This window comes from Mus pahari, chromosome 12 (assembly GCF_900095145.1).
Source record: "Mus pahari chromosome 12, PAHARI_EIJ_v1.1, whole genome shotgun sequence".
Classification (NCBI taxonomy): domain Eukaryota; kingdom Metazoa; phylum Chordata; class Mammalia; order Rodentia; family Muridae; genus Mus; species Mus pahari.
Window position 1 is genome coordinate 78,707,937 of NC_034601.1, and position 13,193 is coordinate 78,721,129.

Here is a 13,193-nt window from a genome sequence, read left to right on the forward strand (position 1 = left end):
ACTACCAGCCCAGAGATGGCACCACCCACAAGGGGTCTCTCCCCCTTGATCACTAATTGAGAAAATGCCTTACAGCTGGATCTCATGGAGGCATTTCCCCAACTGAAGCTCCTTTCTCTGTGATAACTCCAGCCTGTGTCAAGTTGACACAAAACTAGCCAGTACACCTGTATTCTCCCAACTCGAAAGGACAGAGCTGTTTGTTGAGGAAATGCATGATGACAGCCAAGTTAGGAAGGCATAACTTGGGCTGCCTTGCCAGAGCCCCCAAGCCCCGAAGGACAGGAGGACAGCAACTCTGGCACATCGGACCAACCTGCGCATTCGTGGGGCTTTGCCCCTCAGTGGTGAGAAGAGCACCATTCTCGGGATGTTTAAGCATCCTTTAACGATTGTTTCAGCGAATCAAGATGCCAAAGCAGCAGGCAGCTTTTTGGCATAGCTTCTGTGCCGAGTTCCCACCTTTAGCAACTTGGTTTTCTCACTTTGAGTGTGAGATGAAGTTTAAAAGTATTAGAAGATTGGAAGATGCAATGAACAGGATTGAAAGAGTTGTTGCAGTTCATACCCCAAGCCTGAGATAATAAACAATCAAAATAACCTAAAACGCCCCAGGGCAGGTTTGACACAGCGGTGCTGTCGTCTCTGGCTTCCAAGAGTGTTCTCTGTTCTCAGAGTTGTATGCTGACTTGTGGCAAAATAAGTCTGAGTCCTTTGTGTCACTGTAGTTTCGAAGGTCTCTGAGCATCCGTTGTTCCCGGGAAACCTTAGTCCCCTCCTCATCAGCCTGCCTTACTATTATATTATTTTTGTTGTTGGTGGTGTTCTTGAGGCAGACTCTCTCAGTGTAACCCAGTCTGGCCTTGAGCTGAGGATCCTCCTGCCTCAGCTTCCAGAGTTCTACGGTGACAGCTGTGTACCCCCGTGCTGGCTTTCTCTCCTTAAGGACCAGCTCTCCCGCCACCGCCTGTAACCTCAACGTGGCAGCACCTGCCGCAGCGTTCGTGAGTCTCACAGCTTTTAGACTCCGCTGCTTCTCAGCTAAATCATGTACGTGATCTTTAAGTCCTCTGCCTCTATCTCCAGCAACCCTTACTATAAAAGTCATGTAAATGGAAACTAAGAGCGTGGAGGAATTTGCTCAAGCAGAGGGATCGAGAAAGGAAAGGAGCTGCTTTGGAGATAATAGTCCGGTTCCAAGTTCCAAGCTGCCCTGAATTTGGGGAGCCTCATTGAAATAATCTGAGTCTATTTCCTCCTCTGTAAAAGGTGGTGGTGTGACCTGGGCGAGGTCATGGAGTACTGCAGGCTCAGAGATACACTGGGCACACACAGGAATGCTTTCTTTCCTTCACATCATTGCAAATGACCTTAAGTCTAAAGGTTTTTATTATTATTATTATTATTATTATTATTGGATATTTTCTTTATTTACATTTCAAATGTTATCCCCTTTCCTGTTTTCCCCTCTAGAAACTCCCTATCCTCTCCCCCTCCTCCTACTCACCAACCCACCCATTCCTGCTTCCCCGTCCCAGCATTCCTCTATACTGGGGCATAGAACTTTCACAGGACCAAAGGCCTCTCCTCCCATTGATGACCGACTAGGCCATCCTCTGCTGCATATGTAGCTGGAGCCATGAATCCCACCATGTGTATGTACTCTTTGGTTGGTGGTTTAGTCCCTGGGAGCTCTGGGGGTACTGGTTAGTTCATATTGTTGTTCCTCCTATAGGGCTGCAAACCCCTTCAGCTCCTTAGGTCCTTTCTCTAGCTCCTTCATTAGGGACCCTATGCTCAACCCAATGGATGACTGTGAGCATCCTCTTTTGTATCTGTCGGATGCCAACAAGTGCTTGTTGACAGGAGCCTGATATAGCTCTCTCCTGAGAGGCTCTGCCAGTGCCTGACAAATACAGAACTCTAAAAGTTTTAAAGAACAAGTATTTCCTATTCCCAGTTCAGTTAGATACCTCTGGTTCAGGATCTGTGACAACGTCAAACAAAACTCCATTTCTATTGTGTGAGAAGAGGAGGGGATGCATGCTTTTGGGAGGCCATATTTCAGGGTGCTTGGGGTAGTTCTTGCTGCCTGATAGTTGATTTGTTATTTATTAGATGCCAGGTGTCTCAATTAGGGTTTTTATTGCTGTGCTAAAACACTGCGTCCAAAAAGCAAGTTGGGTAGGAGAGGGTTCTATATCACTGTTCCTTATCAGAGGGAGTCAGAGCTAGAACTCTGTCACCTCTGCAGGAACTGGTACAAAAGTCACTGAGGAACACTGCTTATGGCTTGCTCAGCCTGCTTTCTTACAGCACCCAGGACCACCAGCCCAGGGTGGCCCCACCCACAAGCGGCTGGCTCCCCCCCATCAATCACTAAGGTTTGCCCAATCTCTCTGAGGAGGCATTTTCTCAATTGTGGTTTCCTCCTCTCTGATGACTTTGTGTCAAGTTGACATAATACTAGCTAGGACACAGGGTCACACTGAGTACATGGTCAGATTATCTGATCAATATTTACCGAAGCCACTATACTCTACTGATTTTTCTGTTTGTCCAGTGAGTATGCATGGAAGCAGTCCAGAGGTTGACAATGGGTGTCTCCCTCAATTGCTTCTCCACTTTTGTTTTTGTTTTTATTAAGACGGCTTTCCTTACCGAAACTTTTCGATGATGTCACCAAGCCACTGATTCATGCACCCTGAAGCTCTCTTACCTCAGCTTTGCTTATTACTCAACAACAACAAGATTCTGGAATGCTTTAATCTTTGAGTTGTGATCTAGATTATTTTCAGCTAACGTGTTGAGTATATAATTCTCAGCAAACAAAGTATCCTCATAAACCGAAGAAGACAGGCTCCTCTCAAAGATATTATTTTGGTAAAGGAGCAAGGGAAGTGTGGGGCTTGGTGTAGTATGAAGCTTTTGCAACAAAACCTCCAACTGACTCCACCTCACCATCCTTCCCCACGATCACAGCTGCCTCCTACCCTCCTGTCCTCCAATCCTGCACCAGGCTCCATGGGCTGGGCTGGCTTTGCAGTGCCTCTGAGGGCACTCATGACTATCTGGAAAAAGGTTCGAAGAGCAGACCTGATCAACCGTGCCAGCATTGATACATCCAGGATGGCCTTGGAATCTGTCCTCACTTGGACTAATGAGAGGTGTAGGGAGTGTGAGGAAGCCCTCAGGTGGTGGCAAGGCCATGCCTGTCACTTTCCTAGCCTTTAGGGCCAGTGCCTGACATCGTCCTAGTCTCTATTAGACAGCGTGGGCTTTCTTTGCTGCACTTTCTCTTAAGCTTCAATCAGTTTTCTCCCACATAGATCACCTTGAAGACCCTTCCTCTTGCGTAGGGGGGGTCTCTGGTTTCCTCTTGCGTAGGGGGTCTCTGGTTTCCTCTTGCATAGGGGGTCTCTGGTTTCCTCTTGCGTAGGGGGTCTCTGATTTCCTCTTGCATAGGGGGTCTCTGATTCCCTCTTGGTGATAGACTTTGAACCAGAGGTCACAGGTAGCTATGACAGAATCAAGGTGTACTGACTAGTTTTGTGTCAACTTGACACAAGCTGGAGTTATCTCAGAGAAATGAACTTCAGTCGAGAAAATGCCTCCATGAGATCGAGCTGTAAGGCATTTTCTCAATTTGTGATCAATGGTGGGAAGGCCCATTGTGGGTGGTGCCATCCCTGGGCTGGTAGTCTTGGGTTCTATAAGAGCAGGCTGACCAAGTCAGGGGAAGGAAGCCAGTAAGTAACATCCCTCCATGGCGTCTCCATCAGCTCCTGCTTCCTGACCTGCTTGAGTTCCAGTCCTGACTTCCTTTGGTGATGAACAGCAATGTGGAAAGGGTAAGCTAAATAAACCCTTTCCTCCCCAACTTGCTTCTTGGTCATGATATTTGTGCAGGAATAGAAACCCTAAGACACCAGGTAAACAGAGTGTTTCTCTATGTTTCTCATGAACACGTGTCAGATTTCTAAGAATTGGGTGTCTTTTGCATGCAGCAAAAGGACCATGCTTTCTCTAGCCTTCCAGCCTGCCCAGTGGATCTGACCTGCATTGGGAGTTTCCATTTCTGCAGATTCCTGCTATGCTGCTGCTGCTGGTTTCCTCTTTATTTCTTCTTCATCCCTGTTCTCCTGCAAACTAGAGTTTCCCCGGCACCATTCCTCAAATCATTGTCCATGGTTTCAGCATCAGCACCCCTCAGACGACCTTTTAGAAAAAGCAAAAGAGAAAGACAGAGGTTCTCAAGTTGGCCAAGCAGAGTTGACCTTCAGATTTTCCTACTTCTACCTTTGGAGAGCTGGGGACTGCAGGTGTATACTGCCAAGCCCAACCCCAGGGCCTCATGCTAGGCAAATACTCTGTTAGCTGAGATACACCTATAGCTAACATTTTTCTTTTTTCTTTTTCTTTGTTTGTTTTTAACTTTTTATTGGTTCTTTGTGAATTTTACATCATGTACCCCAGTCCCACTCATCTTCCCCTCCCCTCGTACCCACCTCATACAACTCCTCCTCCCAACAGAGAGAAACAGACTCATTATGGAAGCTGTAGTACAGCCCATGCTATATACCCTTTGTCCACACTTCCTTGCTTGCAAATGTTCATTGCAATGACTCTTTGGTCTGGTATGAGGCCTCTGGCTTCTGCTACTCTGTCAGTACTGGAACCTCACTGGAATGCCTCTCATATACCCTATTGTTGCCCTGTGTCACGGAGATGCTATAGTTTTGGATTCTATAGCTTTGGAACCGCCCCTACACTCCAGCAATTCATAGATGGGGTAGATGTTGAGGTAAGCCAATTCAAAGTCCAATCTGGGTTTCAAAGATAGCTGACCTGGTTGTCCCTCAGTTTCTCCTGCTCTCAGGCAACCAGGGCCAGTTTTACCCTGCTGCTCGGGTGAGGTGCAGGGCCCAGTCTCCCGAGTGCTGCCTCAGGTGAAGGGCAAAGACAGCTCTCCCATTTGCCATAGCAGGCAAGGAGCAAGGGTGGGGGAGGCCCTCTCTCCCTTGCCCACACTGCTACATGGTAGATAAGCTGGAGGGCCATCTCTCCCATGCTCACATCTTTGGGGCTGGCTCACCCACACCCCTGCCATCAGGATCAGCTCTACTGCGCTTCCCAGGTGAGGTGCAGGGTCCACTCTTCTGAGTGCAGCTGGTGAGGGACAGGGCCAGCTCTCCCATGGTGTGCCATGGCCCCATCCTCTGGAGCCAGCTTACCTATAACTCCTGAAATCTGCAGAAGCCGGTTCTCCCAAGTACTGCAGCTGGCTAGGGGCAGGGCCAGCTCTCCGCTCTCAGGCCCCGGGGCCAGCTCTCCCTGTGATGCTGAGGTGAGGGGCGGGTCTAGTTTTACACAGCCCTCAGACATCAAAGTGGCAGCCCAGACTAGGGACATCTGCCTGGCCTTTGGTGGTAACAGACCCATGGTGTTACAGGGCCAATAGACCCAGATGTGGACGCTGGTGGCAACACAGTCCAGGATCCCACCGTAGTCCCAGGTGCCATTGCTGGCTTCTCACATTCCTCATTACCTGAGAGTCTCCAGTTCTGTCTCTCTCTCTCTTTTTTTTTTTTTAAGATTGACACAATGAAATTATCATTTTATTAAAAAGTATTTTTAAATTTTCTATAAGATTCTAGCTATACTAATTTTTTTATTATTTTCTTTATTTACATTTCAAATGCTATCCTGAAAGTTTCCTATACCCCTCCCCCCACCTCTGCTCCCCTACCCACCCACTCCCACTACTTGGCCCAGGCCTTGCCTTGTGCTGGGTCATATAAAGTTTGCAAGACCAAGGGGCCTCTCTTCCCAGTGATGGCTGATTAGGCCATCTTCTGCTACATATGCAGCTAGAGACACAAACTCAGGGGGTACTGGTTAGTTCATATTGTTGTTCCACCTACAGGGTAGTTCTGTCTCTCTTTATTGTGCACACATCCTCCTGTTTCTCTTTCTCTCCCATTTCTCCACCACTTGCTTGCTCCTCTGAGTGGTACCCTGACTCTCCAATTGTCTGGGGGTCATCTCAGGAGTGGTCTCCAGCATGTGATGTTCCACTCATCCATCAAGCACCGGGCAGGGTTCACCTCAGGCATGGTCTGCCCCCACAGGCCTGCACAGCACCAGACCAGTTCCCTGTCCAGGCCCCGAGGTGCTGCTTTGGTGATTGTCTTGGTCCCACTCCTCACCCAGCCTGCTCTGGGGCCCCTTGAGAGGGCCATCTGTCTCAGACTCTCTCCCCCCCTGGGGCCCATGGTCCCAGGCAAGTTTCTTCTGTTCTCCAGCTTGTTCCTCATCCTGTCTGGGCTTGCCTGGCACCAGACTGAAGGTCCTTTCTGGCCAGCTCCTCGTCCAGGCGCCCTGGCGCCTGACTGGTGGTCGTCTCAGGCTTGCTTTTTTCAGGGAATGTTAGGTGACTAATCAATCGTTCAGATGTTCATTGGTCAGAACACTGAGCATAGCCATAGCCCCTCTCCTCTCTGCCACCCACTGATGCACATGTGACACACAGCAGCTACAACTGCAATCCTCTAGGGGCAGGGGGTTTGTTTTTTCTTGTTAAAAATTTTATTTTATTTTTAATTTATTTTTATACTTCATATTCCATTCCCCACCCCACCCCCATCCACCCTCCACATCCCATACCTCCCCTGTCTCCACGTGGGTGTCCCCACCCCCCACCACACCACACCCTGGGGCCTCCAGTCTCTTGAGGGTTAGGCGCATCATCTCTGAATGAACACAGACCTGGAAGTCCTCTACTGTGTGTGCTGGGGACCTCATATCAGCTGGTGATGCTGTCTGTTTGGTGGTCCAGTGTTTGAAAGATCTTGGGGGTCCAGATTAATTGAGACTGCTGGTCCTCCTACAGGATCACCCTCCTCCTCAGCCTCTTTCAGCCTTCCCTAATTCAACCACAGGGGTCAGCTGCTTCTGTCCATTGGTTGGGGGCAAATATCTGCATCGGACTCTTTCAGCTGCTTGTTGGGTCTTTCGGAGGGCAGTCATGATTTATCCCATTTAGTGAGCATTCCATAGCCTCAGTAATAGTGTCAGGCCTTGGGACCTCCCCTTGAGCTGGATCCCATTTTGGGACTGTCCCTGGACCTTCTTTTCCTCAGGCTCCTCTCCATTTCCCTCCCTGTAATTCTTTCAGACAGGAACAATTATGAGTCAGAGATGTGACTGTGGGATGACAACCCCATCCCTCACTTGATGTCCTGTCTTCCTGCTGGAAGTGGGCTTTATTATTTTTTAAATTATTAGTCTCTCTCTCTCTCTCTCTCTCTCTCTCTCTCTCTCTCTCTCTCTCTCACTGTGTGTGTTGTGTTGTGTGTGTGTGTGTATGGAGCATGAGTGCCTCTCTTCCTCCAGGAGCTAGAGTTACAAGCAATGGTGAAACACTTGACATGGGTGTTGAAACACAAACTCTGGTTCTCTGGAAGACAGCTCTTAGCTGTTTTAGCTGTTTTCCTATCAAAATTCTCTCTCATATCTCCTTGAAATAAGAGCCGCAGTTTATATAAACTGCCGGAGTCTCTGGAAAAGAGCCCCTTTCCATAATTCTAAACGTATGGATCTCTTCTCTGGTGTTAAGCATGGTGGTCATTTCACTTTCAACTTGACCGAGGGCAGAACAAACAGCTTTCGTGGAGACCAGCTTTGCTCTCCATCTCTGACCCTGCTCTGAACAGCCTTACCTACTCACGGCGAATCTGAGAACTTCCTTCCCTTTCCAAGCAGAGAACGCCTGCCTGGATTAGAAAAGTCCGGGATAGAAACTCGACCCTGTCCCGAGCCAGGAGCATTTGCAATTACACACAGGAAAGGGCTGTGTATCTGTCGACCTGTCTCGAGTACAGATGTGTGCACTGCCTCTCCAGTTACAGGAAGCACCACGCTTCGGGTACCAGTGCTACGGCCTGCACTGAGCCCTTCAGCTAATCCCGTCCGCCGAGCGGAGATTCTTTATGCGTGTGCATCTTTTCCGGAAGCACCCTTCCTGCAGTCTCCTCATGCCTTGCAGACTCACTGGCCTGTTCTCTGGGGTACAGACAACCGAGGCGGCACCTCCCCCATCCACCTCAGTCTGTCATATTTATGTAAGAGCTGTTTGTGTTGGTGATAACTGGCTCTTCTGGGTGAAACGCTGCGTCCCTTTGGAAGACCCAAAGTCCTGGTGGCCACAGGCAGGAAAGAGCTCCTGATCCTAGGAATGTTGCTCTTCCAGAGAAGATGTCAGGAAGCTGCCATTTGCATCTCCTGCTCCTTGAGAGTCCCTGTGAGTTCTGCTTATCTGGGCAGCTCCCAGGAAACCCGGTAGCTGAAGAGTCCTGGGCTCATCTTGATCCCTGCTTTCAATGGCTCCAATACTAAAGTTGTGCTTCCTTGGGAAACCTGCCTACAAGTTCTTCTCCCCTTTCCCTGATGGGAAATGCCATGCCAACGGTTCAGCAGATTGGATTCTTTCTGCTGCTCTCCACTGAGCTCCTAACACTCATTACTGAGACTGGCGTCATGGGAACCAAGTCTGTGTATGCACTCATGCATGTATGCATCCATGCACGCGTGTACAGTCTCAGACCAACCCCTGCCTCAGCGACATCTAAGAATACAACTCCCATGTGCCTCAGACCCCACAGAGAGGCAGAGTGGTTGAATCAGGACTCAGCTTTAAACTATGTCTCTCAGTCACATATGGAGAGCCTGTGTCTCTTTCTGCCAGTTCTTTCAGCCCCGCATCCTGCCGTGCTCTTTCTGAACACGTTGACCAGCCCTAGCCAAGGTCTGGTTTATTGAGGAAGAAAGTAGCCAAGGCATGTTATGGCTGTAGCCATGGATGTTATGGCTAACTGCTAAGAGGAGGAAAGTGTTAGTATTAAAACTCTGAGGTATGTTAAAGTTTGACTTATAAAGAGAATTTATCTGCAATGGAAGATGGGGTCTTAGGAATAGAAACAGCATTGAAACTGCTTGTAACAGAGAAGTGAGGAATGCACTCCAAAATAAGAAAGGCCAGGTAGGGCATGCTTACAGACAACATTATATAAAACGGGGAAAGATTGAAAGCACTTCCTCTAAACGTAGGAAGGGACAGGAGTGTGCCCTTACCCCCCCCCCCCTCGGCTTAGTGCATGGGCTCTTAGCTAAAGCAATAAGGCAAGGGAGAGAACGAATCAGTCAACAGCGAGACACAAGCCAGGCTGGTCCCACTGTGGTCTGGCATGATCCTGTACTTAGAAATCACAAAGGCTCCAACTGAAAACTTTCAGATCTGATAAAAAAAAAACCTTTGGCAAAATAGCAGGGCACAAAATTAACATGCAAAGAATCAGCAGTTTTCCCTATACACGTATAATAAACTTGTAGAGAAAAAAAAGGGAACAATTCTATTCCTAGTAACTTCAGAGACAAACAAACAAACAAGCAAGCAAATAAAACCAAAGACACTGGAGTAAACCCAAGCAAGGAGATGAAAATACCTCTACTACGAAAACAAGATAATGGCCGGGCGTGGTGGCGCATGCCTTTAATCCCAGCACTNGGGAGGCAGAGGCAGGCGGATTTCTGAGTTCGAGGCCAGCCTGGTCTACATAGTGAGTTCCAGGACAGCCAGGGCTATACAGAGAAACCCTGTCTCGAAAAAACAAAACAAAACAAAACAAAAAAAAAAGAAGAAGAAAACAAGATAACGAAGGGAAAAGCTTGAAGAAGCATGCGAAGGTGGCCTCTTGTGCTTGCAGATAAGCAGAATTAGTATTGTTAAGAGCAATCTGCAGGTCAATGTAATTTCTATCAAAGGTCCAATGATATTCTTCACCAAACTATAAAGGACCTGTCCTAAAATCCGTGTAGTACACAACAGATACCCTCCTCCCCAGGGTAATCAGAGCAATCCTGTGCAAAAAGATTAATGCCAAAGGTATCACAATACATGGCCTCAAATCAGACTATGGGAGCTAGGCGGATGGCTTGTCACACAAGCGTGATGACTTGAGCTCAGATCCTTAGCACCCATGTTAAAAACTGGCTGCAGTGGTGTGTGTCTGTAACCCAATGCTGTTGAAACAGAAGGATACCTAGGTCTCTTGGCCAGTCAGTCTAGCTGAACTGGTGAATTCTGGGTTCAATGAGACCTCGTGTGTGTGTGTGTGTGTGTGTGTGTGTGTGTGTGTGTGTGTGTGTAGGGCTGTCGATGGTTCAGTGACTAAAGGTACTGTTGGCAAGCCTAATGACCCAACTTCAACCCCTGAGACCCATGTGGTAGAAGAGAACTGACATCCACAGGTTGACCTCTCACCTCTGTGTGAGTGCCAAGGCTTGAGCACTTCCACACAAACAAACATATATACACACAACAAATTGTAATAAGGAATTCCTAACGCCCGTCAGTTAAGGTGCCTACTGACAACATGGGTCCAATCTCTGGAACCCAATGGTAGAGGAAGGAGGGAACCGTCTCTTGAAAGTTGTTCTCTGACCACCACTTGTGTGACAAGGCACATGCACAGATGCACACGCATGCACAAGCATGTGCACTCCAGTGTGCGCGCGTACACGTGGATACGACATAAAATAAGTGAATACATGTAAGAACTTTTAAAAACTAAAAGTGATGAAGGAAGACAGTTAGCATCAACCTTTGGCCTCCATGCACGAGAGCACGCACACACACATGTACCTCACTCCCAAATCATAACAGAAACAAAGTAACAGTATGGCATGGGATTGGCCCCCAAATGGACAAAAAGACTTATGGGATTGAATAGCGAACCTAGAAACAAGCACAGTTACAGCTATAGGAAGAAGGAGGAAAGACAATCCCTATGTGTCGTGCTCTACAAAAACCAACCAAAGTGGATTAAAGAGCTTAAGGTATGACTGGAAACTTTGCATCTTCTAGAGGGGGAAATTGCTAAATTATCTAAAATCACTTCAAGAGATGGGCATAGGCAGAGGATGTTTTGAAAAGGACGGTAATAGCACATGAAGTATTACCCAGTATTGATACATGTGATGTCTAAGATGGAGAAGCTTTGTATGGCAAAAGAAGCAATGGTCGGGAGATGAGATGAGTCTACAGAATAGGAGAGAGTCTTGGTCAGTGATTTATATATCTGACAGGGGATTAATACATAGACTATGGAGAGAATTCGAAAAAACCCCACCCAAATCCATATTTTCAGCCAACAAAAGGGAGACATGAATTGAACAGATAGTTCTCAAAAGGGGAGACAGGACCGGCCAAAAGCATTTGTAAAAAGAGTGGCCAACGTTCTTGGTCACCAGGGAGGTGCAAATCGAAACTGCATTGCTATTTCCTGGTAAGATGGTGGACTAGATGCTGCCACCATATGACCGAATGAAAGAAAGTCAGAAGAGGAGCTCTGCTATTTCAAATCGAAGGAAGAACTTCAAAAAAAATGTACAAAGGCAACAGTAGGCTACCTGGAAAGAACAGAGAAAAAGACAATGTGCTGTACTAGAAGACATAGTCCACCCTGAACAGAGTCGTAACCATGTGCCCTGGAGACAAGAGAACGGCAGTCCCCAGCCCTAGCATAGTCAGGGGTTCTATTCCTGCACAAACATCATAACTGAGAAGCAAGTTGGGGAGGAAAGGGTTTATTCAGCTTACACTTCCACACAGCTGTTATCACCAAAGGAAGTCAGGACTGGAACTCAAGCAGGTCAGGAAGCAGGAGCAGATGCAGAGGCCATGGAGGGATGTTCTTTACTGGCTTGCTTCCCCTGGCTTGCTCAGCTTGCTTTCTTATAGAACTCAAGACTACCAGCCCAGGGACTGCACACCCACAATGGGCTGGACTCTCCCACCCTAGATCACTAATTGAGAAAATGCCTTACAGCTGTTTCTCATGGAGGTATTTCCTCAAGGGAGGCTCCTTTCTCTGTGATAATTCCAGCTTTTATCATATTGACACACAAACCCAGCCAGAATGCAATGCCTAGTTTTAGCGACTGATTTTTATCCAGCCAATGTGTCAATAGGGAAGAGGAATCCATTATTGTCACTCTATTTGACTTGAAGGACAGTGACCAGCTACCACCCTCAAAGAAAACTTATTGCTTAAAACTGAACTACCCTGAGTCTGAAGATGGGGAAAGAGCACACATCCTGGAACCAGACATCCCTGGGAGACACTGTGGAGAGTGTGTGTGTGTGTGTGTGGTGGTGGTGGTGGGCACTGGACTCCATCAGCCCCCTAAAGTGTAGTGGCAGGAGTCTTGGTTCAGTTGTGAAGTATACAAGTAACCCAGCCTCTAGGGGGCAGGCATCCTTTCTTTTTTTCTTATTTATTTATTTATTTATTTATTTATTTATTTATTTATTTATTTATTTTTAATGTATTTATATTTCAAGTGTTATCCCCTTTCCTGGTTTCCCTCCCTCCCAGAAATCCCCTATCCCCTCCCTCCTCCCCCTGCTTCTATGAAGGTGTTCCTCCACCCACCCACCCACTCTTGCCTCCCCACCCTCGATTGCCCTACACTGGGGTATCTATTGAGCCTTCATAGGACCAAGGACCTCTCCTCTCATTGATGCCTGACAAGGCCATCCTCTGCTACATATGCAGCTGGAGCCATGTGTACTCCTTGGTTGATGGCTTAGTCCCTGGGAGCTCTGGGGGGGTGGTGGTCTGGTTGGTTGATATTGTTGTTTTTCCTATAGGGTTTTAAACTCCTCCGACTCCTTCAGTCCTTTCTCTATCTCCTCCATTGGGGACCCCTCACTCATTGCAATAGTTGGGTGCAAGCATCTAACTTTTGTAAGGCTCTGGCAGGAGACAGCCATATCAGGCTCCTTTCAGCAAGCATTTCTTATCATCCACAATAGTGTCGGAGTTTGGTGACTGTATCTGGTCTGTGGATTGTATCTTGGGTATTAGGAGCTTTTGGGCTAATATCCATTTATCAGTGAGTGCATACCATGCATGTTCTTTTGTGATTGGGTTACCTCACTAAGGATGATATCTTCCAGATACATCTATTTGCCCAAGAATTTCACAAATTCATCATTTTTAATAGCTGAGTAGTACTCCATTGTGTAAATGTACCACATTTTCTGCATCCATTCCTCAGTTGAGGGACATCTGGGTTGTTTCCAGCTTCTAGATATTATAAATAAGGCTGCTATGAACATAGTGGAGCAT

General features: G+C 47.4%; 1 non-coding gene across 1 annotated transcript; it reads right to left on the reverse strand.

Annotated features, from left to right (window-relative positions):
• Positions 1–6,428: 6,428 nt before the first annotated feature.
• LOC115065133 lies at positions 6,429–6,562 on the reverse strand. Its single transcript, XR_003844935.1, has one exon. It is a non-coding gene; the product is annotated as a small nucleolar RNA SNORA17 (small nucleolar RNA).
• Positions 6,563–13,193: the final 6,631 nt, after the last annotated feature.